The sequence below is a fragment of the Salvia miltiorrhiza genome, chromosome 5 (assembly GCF_028751815.1).
Source record: "Salvia miltiorrhiza cultivar Shanhuang (shh) chromosome 5, IMPLAD_Smil_shh, whole genome shotgun sequence".
Lineage (NCBI taxonomy): Eukaryota > Viridiplantae > Streptophyta > Magnoliopsida > Lamiales > Lamiaceae > Salvia > Salvia miltiorrhiza.
Window position 1 is genome coordinate 45,936,495 of NC_080391.1, and position 14,791 is coordinate 45,951,285.

The window sequence follows — 14,791 nt, forward strand, 5'->3', positions numbered from 1 at the left end:
TTTGTAATTTTGTTTTGGTGTTTGAAGACCAGCTTATGGGTCTTAAGTCTCAAACAATTAAACAATTAACCTCTCTAAAAATAAAAAATTAAACAAGCAACCGTGCAGAAGGATTAGGCTGTCCTGTATGGGCTTACACTTTCAGAAAAATTAGGCCTAGCCACATTCGCTATGGGTGATTTTATTCATAGGCCCATTATACTCTTTATAGTCCTTATTTAAAATAATAATTAAAAGTAATTAAAAATTTATTATTTTATCTTATACTTTATAGCCTTCAAATTAACTTTTTTTTTTTTTTGATCGAATAAAGTTATGTTAGATGTTAGCAATTAGTTCCCCAAACACTCCAAGAATTCACCAAGCCCACCTTATCTCTCCAATCACCAAATTCGCTCCCAAGGGGGATCGAACCCAGGTCTCATCACTTAAGTGAGGACCCGGTGGCCAGGTGAGCTAAGCCTTCAAATTAACTTAAATTTATAATAAATGAATATTTTCATTTAAGTAAATCTGAAAGAATATATAACTCTTAATATTTATAGCCCATATCACAATTTATCTATCTATCTATCTATCTATCAATTACTATATAATAGGATACATATCTCTTTCATCCCATGCATTTACAATCTTACGTGGCACTACAAGAATTTAGGATTACTAATTTTCTAAATTATTCAATTTGTGCCTCTTAAAATCCAAATGGGTTCATTGTAGTTTATGGCCCGAACTTTTGAATCATTTGTAAATATGGCCCGAACTTTAAAAAATACAAAAAAATAGTCTGAACTTTAAATTCATTTGTAAAAATGACCCGAACTTTAAAAATACAGAAAAATGGCATGAACTTTGTAGTCATTTGTAAAAATGGCCTGAACTTTAAAGTCATTTGTAAAAATAGCACGAATTTAAAAAAAAATACAAAAATAATTTGAATTTTGAAAATTTGTAAAAATGGTATGTGTCACACCCCAATTCTTGAATGAATAAATATAATCGAGGTATAAATAATTCATAGAAATAAACAAGGAACAACCTTGTAAAAACCCGAAATAGGATAGAAAGTCGGGCTATGCCCCTTTGGATCACAAGTTTTGTTTCATGCTTCTGACAACCGACATTCATTGGCATAAATTAAGTAGTGAAGAGTCTAAGCTCGGTCAGGTATATCATTTGAAATTTAACATGAAGATCTTAAGTTGGGAAAACAAAAGACTAATATGAGTAATTGCTACAGCGGAAGTCTAACATAGGAATTTAACTCTAGCCTCAGCTCCGTCCCGTCAGCACCGGCCAGCCAACCTGAAAACATTTGAAAGTATTTTTGGGCTAAGTACTAATGTACTTAGTGGGCATGCATTTTCTGAAACATTTCATATTTTAATAAGACAGTTTATCCAATCATACTTGACATGACTTATAAGGTTTTAAATTGAAAGAAGTACTTCTAAGCATGTTAAAACATTTTCTTTCATTTGTGCGCACATGTCACACTCCCTTTCTGTTACTCGATGTGATCCCGGACATTTTAGCCACCGACGGATCCATTACTCCCGCTTTCTTGGACTGAGGGCGTAACCCAGCCAAGTTCCCATTTGGGACCCAATGCTCCGGAACACATCCCGTCGAGCACCCTTATAACGCCTCATACATGATTAGTGCCCGATGGAGATCAACCCACCAGGTCAACTAATAGGTGTACACAATTCTCAAATAACGTGTTAGGTCAAGAGAGAACCTCGATCGATTAACTTATGCGAGCCTTAAACAGAGCAGAGTGCACATAAACATTTTATTGGATAAACAGTTTTCATTACATTAAATAAACAATTTGCATTTCATTGAAACATTTAGAGCTTAATAACTCAATCATACTTTGTACATTTGGAAAGTAAGCCCACCTGGATAGGCAAAGCCTGAAGATCATAATCACATAACCTGTCTTGGGAAAGCAGTGCTAATCCCCTTGGTCCACAAAGCCTACAAGAAATTCTATTCTTAATAGGTCTCCTTGAATCTAATCTTAAGTCATGGTGTAGTGCTTAACATTCTATGATTCACTTAGCTGGGTTTTCAAAATTTAGTAAATAAATAATTGAAAACTAAATTCTTGAGTTAAGGACACCAACAATATTCTTACTCGACTTTCTTTAATAATTGGAATTATAATGAAAACCAATTTAAATCATGAGTACTTTTATTTGCAAAAATGCATATGCAAATGCATGTCATGCTTAGCATATAATAAGTAATCACTTAAAATATGCACGTAATAATAATATAATATTATTATGCAAATCTTCTTTAAAATAATTAATCAAACTAATTAAGTCTAATTAATTAAATTATGGGCTACCCAAAATAATTAAATGTAAAGGCCAACTTCTTAAAAATTCGCAGCCCACAAAAATAAATAAACAAAGGCCCGAATACTTTAAATAAAATCGGCCCATAGCCAAAGCCCAACACCCACAAGCCCCCAACCCTATTACTATTCTCCCTCTCCCCAAATCACACGCACACACTCAGACACACAAAGCGGCGCAGCAGCACCCTCTTCCCCCCCTCTCTTCTTTTCCGACAGCGGTAGCAGCGCCGCCTCCACCGCCCGACCGCCGTCGCCCTCTTACTTCTCAACCCCTCCCATGTCTCTCTCTTTCTCCCTCACGACTGCTCGCCTCTCTCCCTCGCAACTGCTCGGACTTCACGGCCGCTGGAGCTCGCCGGAGCAAGCGGCGACAGGCTCCAGCTCCCTTCTCTCTTCTGAATCAGTCCGGTGACCACAGGACAGCCATGGCCACCGCCGTTCTCAGATCCAGAGCAACGGCAGCAAAGCCGCCGCCTCGGATCCCCTCCCCCTTTTCACTCTCCTCCTGGGCGACGACGACAACGCCGCCGCCTCCCTCAACTGCTCTCTCTCTCGGCCTGTTACAGTGGCGAACCACCACCACTCTCTCTCGCTCAACTCTTCACCGACAAGCAGCTGCAAGAGCCGCCCGCCGGAGTCCTAGACTCAGCCTTCGACTATCTATCTCAAAACTTCGCCGGAGCAACGACGATGAGCCGCTCACAGCCCCCGACCTTCTCTCTTCTCCGGTCAGACCGACAGTGGCGCCGAGCCACCGCCGTCGACTTTCTGCCCAGACTCGACAGACAACCCAAGTTCAAGACTCCATTTTTATCATTTCTTCTTTTAAAAACAAACTCATGCTTGTATGTAAACACACATATATAAACAGAGTGTATGTAGATGCATTTGAAATGCCATTTTGTTTAATTACTGAGAATGCTATATGCGGTGCTGTGCATATGTGTTGCTGGGTATATTGGTTTACTGGAATGGCACAAACGAAGTGCTTGATTAAAGCTGTAAAAGCTAATGAGACGAAGAGTTCAAGAGGGAACCTTTAGGAACTTGGTTTGGTTGCTGGAATCGAGCTATGGCCGCTCTGCACTTGAATTCTTGCTGTGAAAAGAAAGTCTGAAAATTTTGGGTATTGAGAATGCCAACTGAAATTGGCTTGAACGTGCTTAAGCAATGAAATTTGACAGCCTGCCCTTAGGCATGGCTGGAAAGTGAAATTTGGGGCTGGTAGGGTGGCTGGAAAGAGTGTAGACAGCCTGCCTTTAGGCATGGCTTAAAGCTTAAAGCTGATTTTGGGGGTTGTTTAAAAAGACAAGGTATGGTGTAGGGTGTAGTGTTGATTGGACTAATAAAATCCCTCAGGATAAAATATCGGGATTGTAATAATACTTCAGGGTTCGCTAAATAAATAGCTCGTGAAAATACTTGAATGCTAAATTAAATAAATATGCAATGCATATAAATTTAATAACTAAATTTACAAATGTTTTTTTTGTAAATTATTTTTGTTGGAATTAAAATAAATTCTTTTTCTCAATCCGGCGTGAATCATCTTAAATCTAAGTTTAAAATTATTCTAAACTTAGCTCGAGGAAACGGGGTATTACATCCCTCCCTCCTTAAAAAAAAAAATTTCGTCCCCGAAATTACATATCTGGTATTCTAGCATGGGATACTTGACTTTCATTTCATTCATTTCTTTTGTGGCCTTTTCCATCCTGTGATGGTCCCACTTCATAATGAGAACAAAATTATTGTCTCATAAAACTTGAACCTTGCGATCATGTATCTGGACTGGTTTTCTCTTCATAACTTTAGTCCTGGCTAGGACTACTTTATCTGGCTTAATCACATGTTTTCTTAATTGCGAGATGCAATACGTATTGTATACATCCATAATGCTTGGTGGCAGAGCCAACTTATAGGCTACAAAGGCCTAACTTATCTAGGATCTCAAAAAGTCCTATATAACAGGGTCGTAACTTGCCCCTCTTTCTGAAACGTATAACTCCCTTTGAGGGAGAAACTTTGAGGAAAACTCGATCCCCAACATTGAATTCTAACTCCGATCGGCGTTTATCGGCGTAAGACTTTTGTCTATCTTGAGCTTCTTTGATTCTTTGCTTGATGTGGTCGACCTTCTCAACCATCTGTTGGACCAGTTCAGGACCTAACAACTTTCTTTCACCCACTTCATCTTAGTAAAGTGGTGAACTACATTTTCGGCCATACAAGACCTCATCTAGATTATTCCAAATGTTGCTTGATAAGTGTTGTTATAAGCAAATTCTACGAGAGGTAACAAATCTTCCTAACTTCTACCTTTGTCTGCGATAATTGTTCGCAACGAAAATTTTAGAATCTGAATCGTTCTTTCTGACTGTCCGTCAGTCTGAGGATGGTACGTTGTGCTGAAGTTCAGCTGAGTGCCTATTGCTTCTTGTAAACTTTTCCAGAAACGTGAGGTGAATCTGGTGTCACGATCTGACGTGATAGATACAGGTACACTGTGAAGGCGTACTATCTCTTTGACATATAACCTTGCAAGTTTCTCCAATCCAATTGTCATTTGAATTGGTAGAAAGTGCGCTGACCTTGATAATCGGTCTACTATGACTCTATATCTCTTTTCATTCTTGTTCACCAGAAAATTTTCTTTAAATTCTGGTGCATCTTTGTACTGCCTGGATGTGCAGTGTATGGAGTATCATGAGCCTTGCTCATAATCTCATTCATTAATTCTTCTTATTGTGGGACACACAATCTTTCACCAACCATAAGTGCATTATCCTTTGCTTCAGTGAATCCTTTCGTTTTATTCGTTCTTGCAGCGAGACGCATCTTCTCCAAGAACCAATCTTCTTTTTGTGCTTGCACAATTCTTTCTCTCAAATCAGGTTTAGCTGTCAGCGCAGCTACACAACCCGATACTGAATCTAGGGGATAAACAATCTCTAAACTGAGTGAGGCAAACTCACGAATCAGCTCCTTCTGTTGGGTAATGAAATACCCTAGCTTAGCCTTCGTCTTTCGACTCAAGGCGTCAGCTACTACATTCGCTTTTCCTGGATGGTAACTGATGGTGCAATCGTAATCCTTTACTAATTCGAGCCATCTTCGTTGTCTCATGTTCAAATCCTTTTGCTCGAATAAGTACTTCAAACTCTTATGATCTGTAAAGATCTCACACTTAACTCCATAGAGGTAGTGTCTCCAAATCTTCAGTGCGTGCACAACTGCTGCTAGTTCTAAATCATGAGTTGGGTAGTTCAGCTCATGGGGCTTCAATTTACGAGACGTGTATGCTATCACTTTCTGATTGTTTTGCATTAACACGCAACCCAATCCTAGTTTCGAGGCTTCAGTGTACACCTCAAATTCTTCATTCTCCCCTGGTATTGCTAATACTGATGCAGTAGTCAACCTAGTCTTTAGCTACTTAAAACTTTGTTTACAAGCTTCGGACCAAACATACTTAGTCCCTTTTCTTAAAAGCCGAGTCATTGGCCTAGCCAATCTCGAGAATCTTTCGATGAACCTTATATTGTAACCTGCTGGACCGATAAAACTTCTAATCTCATTGACATTTGATGGTGCCTTCTATTCCTTGACTGCTTCAATCTTGGCGGGGTCTACTTTGATTCCTTCAGTCGACACTATGTGACCGAGAAACATAACTTCTTTTAACCAAAATTCACACTTGTTGAATTTGGTAAACCATTTCTCATTGCGCAGGGTTTTGAGTACGATGCGTAAGTGCTCTTCATGTTGTTCTTCGGTCTTAGAGTATACGAGGATGTCGTCGATAAACACTAAGATAAAACTATCGAGATACTGATGGACAACTCTGTTCATTAGGTCCATGAAAACTGCTGGGGCATTCGTTAAATCGACGGGCATCACTGTGAACTCGTAAAGTCCATAACGCGTTCGAAACGCTGTCTTTGGGATGTCTTCTCTTTTCATCCTGAGTTGGTGGTAACCAGATCTTAGGTCAATCTTGGAAAACACACCGGCTCCTCTCAACTGATTTAACAGGTCGTCTATCCTCGGAAGGGGATATCTATTCTTATGAGCTTGTTTCAACTTCTTATAATCAATACACATCCTTAGTGTATCATCTTTTCTTTGACATCTTGCATTAGTGCTCCACATAGTGACATACTATGTTGCATGAAACTAGGTCTGGTGAAAATTTGGTAATTCATTGGGAAAAATATCTTTGTACTCTCAAATCTGTTGAACTTCCTTAATTGTTTCCTTCGTCCTAAGTCACCTTCTCAGATTGACTAGGGAATTCTAACATCAAACTTTTCTCATTGTCTTCGTAACTTTCACTTCGAGGATTAATGGCACTCCTTCTGCCATGTAAACTCATTTTCCCATTTCCAAATGGTTATTCCATGTGGGTTTCTAAGATTCCATTGTGGTGGCGTTCCAACTTTATTCTTGCTGTAGCTTCTGGCACTCTAGCCAAAGCATTCACTCTCTTAGCTTGAGCCTACTAGCCCTGGGGTCGGGTTATACCTTAAGTTCCATTGCTTTCCTTCCATTTCGGAGTTTCCTCTATTTCTTTCATTCCATTTCCTTTTTCTTTACCTCCATCTTGAGGTGGTGTACATATCTTGTTTGTGCATGAACTTTTTCCTTCTCCATTTGTTGTAGTGACTCGGTGGTGAGGGTCTCGTTCATTGCTTGTTCCTTCGTAATATCTCCCTGGTTTACTAGGGGAATTGAATATCTCATGACGCGATTCATTTACGAACTCCTTTACGCATTTCTTATTATTGTCCACCATGTGGACCACATATTGACAGCTGGTTGAAAACTTCATCATACTCACTACCTGCTCCAGTTCTTCGCTTGGGATTCCAAAAATCGCTTTGATTACCAAAAGACAGCTTGATACTTAGTGCATCGTTCTAATGGTTGAAAACTAATGACAAACTGAGTAATTCTAATCGCTACTATACTTATCGTGATAAAAGGATATTCTATTATGACAACTATATAGTGCGAGTCTATATATTGGGATGATGCTCTACCTTGAGATCAAAAATCTTAATTGACAATCACCGAGATCTTAGTCATGTGGGCTGGCCAGACCCAACAAAACAAATCACTCAGTCAAATGGGAGCTTCGCTCTCAATCATGTCAAGTTCTTATTCATGTAAGGCTCTGGTCAAACTTCTAACTTAAAACACTTACTAACAAGTACTTCATCATCAGTCATTGATACCTTGAAAGTCCATTCTATGCCGTTCTAGCAAAGCTATCACGACTAACATCATAATCATAAGCAACATAAGTTCTTATGTGAAAAACTTAATCTCACCGCTATTGAAATAGCTCAAGTGAATCCTTAGTCTTAAGGCAGTGCTTCTATGTTGTAACATCTCTATGTTAAACATTTCTATCTTACCAGTCTTTACTTAAATCGATCAAGCGGTGCCATCACGATTAACATTCTCAAAGCATTCTTGGGTGGTACTCAAACGGTTTGTAAGAGGACCCATTATTCTAAGGGCGTGTTTGATGCCCTGTATATTGCTGTATTAGCATGTTAATACAGCTTTTCATTGGAGTTTGGTGGCTTTGCGCGTAACACAGACGGCCTGGGATTATGCAAAGGCCCGGACCTCTTTACACGGATAAATCCCGACTACGTATACCCCACCCCCCATCTGATACGTTTTCCAGTCTTTTGAAATGAATTCCATCTCCCAAAAAAGCCCTCTACTTTTGACTCAAAAATTCACCAAAATCAAATTTCTCCCCATATTTGCGAGTTTCTCAATTTTTGCTGCAAACTCAAGAAGTACTCGCCTGAAGCTATGGGAGCTGCCGCGGCGGAGGACGAGGTGGAGCGTCGCAGTCGCGTCGCAGCCGTCGCCCCCTGCTCACCGGCCTTGATCTCGACGCATATGTGTTGGAAGATTTGGGTGCAGATTTCGAGAACAGAAAGTTAGAAGATTTGTGTTGGAAGATTTGGGTGAGATACAAGAAGATAAAATTGAATTGGTGGTGGGTTTGGGGGATTCAAGAACAGAAAATGGAGTATAAAAATTGAATATCTTTGATTTTAGAGACCAAAATCCTAGTTGCTCCCTCAATTATCTTGTTAAACTCCTCTTAATTCTCTGCATCAAGAAGGAATATGACATTCACAAAATCATGCGTGGGGATGGAGGTGGGGGGTAGGGGATGGAGGTGTTACAGAGAGAGATGGAGTAATTGTTTTGGGGGTTTCCGATTTGGTGGGGGTTGGGGGTGAGGGGTGTGGGGGTAGGGGTTGGAGACACGTGTGGGGACTATAGAGAATTGTTCTGTGGTTGCCAATTTGCCATAGATAATTTGACTTTTTTAAAACAAAAATTTGAATTTATTTTATTTAAATTTATATGAGGGTAGAATAGTAATTTGATTACTTAATCTAAATTTTAATATAAATCACCAAACAATTGATTCATGTTATCTACATTTTAGTTTTGGTCTATCAAACATTAAGATATATTATTAATCTTATTTTATGCATGTTACGTATCTTAAATTTTATTTATCTTAGCTTATCTTAATAAAACTATCAAACGTGCCCTAATTGTATAGGCAGCTAGCCTAAAACGACAACATAAAGCTTCCTCATTCATTCATACTTACATACTTTTGTTTCTTTTGAAACCTTAACATATATGGACATTTAAAGTCCCTTTCATGAAAACTTTGCTGGTGCCGGAAAGATTCAAATAATCTAACTCGACAATACATCTGGTATTCGTGAAAGGCTCAAAAGTCCTAAACACGACTTTAACTCATCTTATCGTTAAGGGCTCGGGTTGTCCCAAACACGATACTTACTTATCTTATCGTTAAGGGCTCGGGTTGTCCCAAACACGATACTGAGCTTGGTTATATGAGTCGGAGACCCAAGATAACAATATGAAAGCGATTAGCAATTCATAACTTATAACATATGGAAAACGATAAGCAATTCACATAGCATCATTCATTGAAGCGCACACTTTCTTGAAAACTTTCATAACATCTGAAATACATATACGTATATTTTTGAAACTATTATCGTACCTTAGTTGCGGCAGTGTGACGGCGAGCTGAGGGCTATTGAAATTCTTAGAAGTCTAGAGATACTATTCTAGACTCAACATCAAAAGCTTATGGTTATCAGAAACATGAAAGAAAACTCATGCTCTGATACCATTCTGTCACACCCCAATTCTTGAATGAATAAATATAATCGAGGTATAAATAATTCATAAAAATAAACAAGGAACAACCTTGTAAAAACCCGAAATAGGATAGAAAGTCGGGCTATGCCCCTTTGGATCACAAGTTTTGTTTCATGCTTCTGACAACCGACATTCATTGGCATAAATTAAGTAGTGAAGAGTCTAAGCTCGGTCAGGTATATCATTTGAAATTTAACATGAAGATCTTAAGTTGGGAAAACAAAAGACTGATATGAGTAATTGCTACAGCGGAAGTCTAACATAGGAATTTAACTCTAGCCTCAGCTCCGTCCCGTCAGCACCGGCCAGCCAACCTGAAAACATTTGAAAGTATTTTTGGGCTAAGTACTAATGTACTTAGTGGGCATGCATTTTCTGAAACATTTCATATTTTAATAAAGACAGTTTATCCAATCATACTTGACATGACTTAGAAGGTTTTAAATTGAAAGAAGTACTTCTAAGCATGTTAAAACATTTTCTTTCATTTGTGCGCACATGTCACACTCCCTTTCTGTTACTCGCTGTGATCCCAGACCTTTTAGCCACCGACGGATCCATTACTCCCGCTTTCTTGGACTGAGGGCGTAACCCAGCCAAGTTCCCATTTGGGACCCAATGCTCCGGAACACATCCCGTCGAGCACCCTTATTGTCGCAGCCCGATATAGCCAGTGATAGCGTATACCAAGTATCGTACGACTAATAAAAGAAATGGTGAAAGAAATAGAAATACATCTTGTTTTAGCGGAAGCAATTGCAACTTTACTCATTTTCAAGAAAGATGTTAAGACTAAAATAATTACTCGCTTGGACAAAACATAATAAGCAGTTGAAACTTGGCAAGGGTTTGAGAAGTATTTTCCCCTTATGGGATATTACAGGCAACAGCAAATTAAATAAAGAGTTTCATCAGAGTTGTGCAGCGATGCGTTACTATATGTGTGAAGACATATAGCAGGGAGTTTAATAACTTATAGAGTCATAGCAATAAGATAAGCATGAGACATAGAAGGACACGGTCAACTGACAATTCCAACAGCCTTCACCCATCCTCGCGCCAAGCCAGACCTGCACATTTAGAAATACATGCAGGGCTGAGTACCAAAAAGCACTCAGTGGACTCATGCCGGAAATAATTGAAATCTTGCTCTTAGAGCTATATGTCAATCTTGCCCTTTTCAATGCATCAACAGGATTTAACTGAGATTAAAAATACCTGTTCATGTTTTTCTGTCATAAACTCATTTGCATCATCATAATAATATCATTAGTCTGCAGACATTATATACTGGGTATGTGCCAACTATGATAACTCATATAATATATATACTAGGTGAAGAGAAGGAGGCCTCCTTCAAATCACCGTGACCGGCCGACTAGAGACGGCTCACGATCACCTCTTGTGCACATAACCTTTACTGTCATCTGGATCAGTTAAAGGCCGATATCTTGCTTCATGAACTTAGTCATGTCTTTCATAAGGCAACATACCATACTTCTTTCTCATCAATAATAAATATGGCAAGATGACAATTTTCATAATATGCATCAATAATGCTTCAACATGCTTCATTTTCATAATACTCATCAATAATGCTTCATCATGCTTCTTTTTCATAATACTTTGCATTTGAACTCGTTATCATGGTAGCTAGCCATAATAGAGTTAGAATAAAGCCCACCTGTCTCAGGAGTCGATGACACAACGCTCGGGGTCGTACTAACGCCGACCGTCACTCGAACCTTTAGTGGCGCACGTGTTTAGATTGCCATGTGACAAAATAAACTCTAGTTAGAAACTCATCTAACTCATATCTCATACTTAAGCTTAAACTTTCATCATGTGCTTAATCTCATCTTATAACTTCTCCACTATTTACCCAACTGGACTTCCCAATATAATCGGATATCTTATCCAATTAAAGGACTCTCAATCCTAGGCAAATAGCATTCAAAAATCACTTAATCATACATGCTTCAAAATAATCACTTATTTCACATAATATGCATATAACTTATCTTAATAATCAAATGACTTAAAAGTCATTATATGAACTTGAAATCTTTTTCTCTGTGGGGAAAATCCCAAATATTCATATAAGCCTTGAAAAATTTTTATAAAACTTTCTAGTAGCATTTTTATGCCATAATATGTTGTATAATTCCACCAAAACCCTTTTAAAATTCTTAACACAAAATCAAAGTAAAATTTTCAGACCTTCCAGTTTACCATTCTGTTCTGTCTCGACTTTAACGAATAAACTGCTTTAACTCAGGAATCTCCTGGATTCGAGACTTATACTGATGAAAACCTCTTTGAGTCTAGTTTCGTTTAAAAAAAAGTAGAGTGAAAAACTCCAAGTGGTTTAAGAGATATGGGTGTTTTCCCACAGTCTACCAGATTCGGCAGTTTGGCACGACTGGAAGCTAGGATTTTTAAAAATCAGCAAACGTTGTCCAAATGCTTTGAAATTTTACATGAGTCTGTATAACACTTGTATCTGTCTCCCATAAAAATTTGGGAGGCTGAATATTTTTGAAAGTTACTGAAAAGTGTGACTCCACAGACTGCCCTTCAAAGTTTCCGGTGGAAATGACTTGAAACCTCGTCGATTCATCAGTCCAGAACGTAAGAAAATTCCCGAAATGGTCGAATTTATAACATATACACATATCATCATAGATTCATGCTTTCACCATCATTTTCATGCATTTTCTTACTAAGAACTTATCATGCTTCACTAATCATAACATATAGACCTTTCAAGGGTTCTCAAGAAACATATCTCTTCCTCTCATGTATCTAACATGGAGAGGTGTATGAGCACATGAAGGTAGTGGAAAGTTGAAAGAATTCATCATGCTTTCTTATATCAAAATTTTCGAGAATTACAAGAGTGGAGAGGGGACTATCATGCTTCTATATACTTCAATATACATGCTTATATATCAAGGAAAATATATATATATAACATGAGAGGAGAATTGAGGTTGCTACCAACAAGATTAATGGAGGTGGAGTAGGGGATGATGTGAAATCCTCTTGGAGCTTGTGCTTAAGATTGATACACCCTTGATGGCTTTAGTGTGTAGCTAGAACACTTTTGGCTTCCTTAATCCTTACTATATTTGGTGAAACAAGAAGAAAAAGTGTGGTGGAGTGAGAGGGGAGGGGCTGCCGAAGGAGAAGAAAAAGGGAGAGGGAAGCTTGCTTTGATGAGCTTTGATGAGATGATGTGATGGAGTGATTGCTTCACTTAATACATATCTTGAATTAAATGGGATGATAAATGTTGAGGATGTCATCCTATTAATGGTGTAGGAGAATGAGAAGAGAGAAGGAGAGAAGAAAGAAGAGAGAGAGCCGAGTATGAGGGGGAAAGAGGGAGAGACTTGCATGTGCTTGTGTGATCTTCTTTTAATACACTATCTTGTAGTCAAAGATGGAGTAATGGTGGAGTATGTCATCCTATGAAGTGAATAGAGAAGGAGAAGAGAGGAGGAGGGAGGAGAGAGGAGTGAGAGCCGAGAGAGAGAGAGATATGAGAGAGAGATGTGGGAGCTTGAACCTTGGGATTGTGTTGGGCTAACTAGGTTAGCTACCTAGGTTAGGGTTTAATGTTGCATGTGTGCAACATTTATGGGGGAGAATGAAGTAATGAGGGAGAGAGAGAAGGGGGTGCGTGAGGGGAGAGACAGACCGAGAGTGAGAGAGAGTGAGGGAGAAAGAGAGAGAGGGAGAGAGATTGAGAGAGAGTCGAGAGTGAGAGAGATTGAGAGAGGTCGAGAGATAGAGAGAGAATGAGAGAGATTGAGAGAGAGTCGAGAGTGAGAGAGAGTGAGAGAGAAATATAGATAGTTATATACATATATGCTTGACTACTATACATCACTAATTTAGTGTGTAGGAATATATCCCACGGAAATATATTTATTTACGTGTGGGAAAAACTTATCTCAATTATGATATATCTAATATCATAATAACAATGTATCAAAATCATATGCGAATATTCTACCACGTAAAATATTAATATCACATAGATATCTCAATTAAAATGTAGGGCGAAGATAGGCTTCTCTATAATAGGATTTATAAGGCCCGAGAAAATAATCTTGCCGCCTATTAAACTCTCAAAAATCTTATCTTATTTATTCGTCCATGTGCATTATTCCTCTAGCTATTATTTAAACTCAATTTAAATACGAGCTAGGGCACAAATAGCTTCTCAAAATACGGGGTGTTACACTTATAACGCCTCATACATGATTAGTGCCCGATGGAGATCAACCCACCAGGTCAACTAATAGGTGTACACAATTCTCAAATAACGTGTTAGGTCAAGAGAGAACCTCGATCGATTAACTTATGCGAGCCTTAAACAGAGCAGAGTGCACATAAACATTTTATTGGATAAACAGTTTTCATTACATTAAATAAACAATTTGCATTTTATTGAAACATTTAGAGCTTAATAACTCAATCATACTTTGTACATTTGGAAAGTAAGCCCACCTGGATAGGCAAAGCCTGAAGATCATAATCACATAACCTGTCTTGGGAAAGCAGTGCTAATCCCCTTGGTCCACAAAGCCTACAAGAAATTCTATTCTTAATAGGTCTCCTTGAATCTAATCTTAAGTCATGGTGTAGTGCTTAACATTCTATGATTCACTTAGCCGGGTTTTCAAAATTTAGTAAATAAATAATTGAAAACTAAATTCTTGAGTTAAGGACACCAACAATATTCTTACTCGACTTTCTTTAATAATTGGAATTATAATGAAAACCAATTTAAATCATGAGTACTTTTATTTGCAAAAATGCATATGCAAATGCATGTCATGCTTAGCATATAATAAGTAATCACTTAAAATATGCACATAATAATAATATAATATTATTATGCAAATCTTCTTTAAAATAATTAATCAAACTAATTAAGTCTAATTAATTAAATTATGGGCTACCCAAAATAATTAAATGTAAAGGCCAACTTCTTAAAAATTCGCAGCCCACAAAAATAAATAAACAAAGGCCCGAATACTTTAAATAAAATCGGCCCATAGCCAAAGCCCAACACCCCCAAGCCCCCAACCCTATTACTATTCTCCCTCTCCCCAAATCACACGCACACACTCAGACACACAAAGCGGCGCAGCAGCACCTTCTTCC

The 14,791-nt window shown here is 38.3% G+C and overlaps 2 long non-coding RNA genes across 2 annotated transcripts; both read right to left on the minus strand.

Moving 5' to 3' along the window:
* Positions 1-1,018: 1,018 nt before the first annotated feature.
* On the minus strand, positions 1,019-3,713 carry LOC131024591 (uncharacterized). The gene is made up of 2 exons (XR_009101943.1): positions 3,409-3,713; positions 1,019-1,983 (listed from the first exon to the last, which is right to left on the minus strand). It is a non-coding gene; the product is annotated as an uncharacterized LOC131024591 (long non-coding RNA).
* Positions 3,714-9,716: 6,003 nt separating this feature from the next.
* Positions 9,717-14,285, minus strand: LOC131024585 (uncharacterized). The gene is made up of 2 exons (XR_009101938.1): positions 14,132-14,285; positions 9,717-9,927 (listed from the first exon to the last, which is right to left on the minus strand). It is a non-coding gene; the product is annotated as an uncharacterized LOC131024585 (long non-coding RNA).
* Between the last annotated feature and the right edge of the window lie 506 nt (positions 14,286-14,791).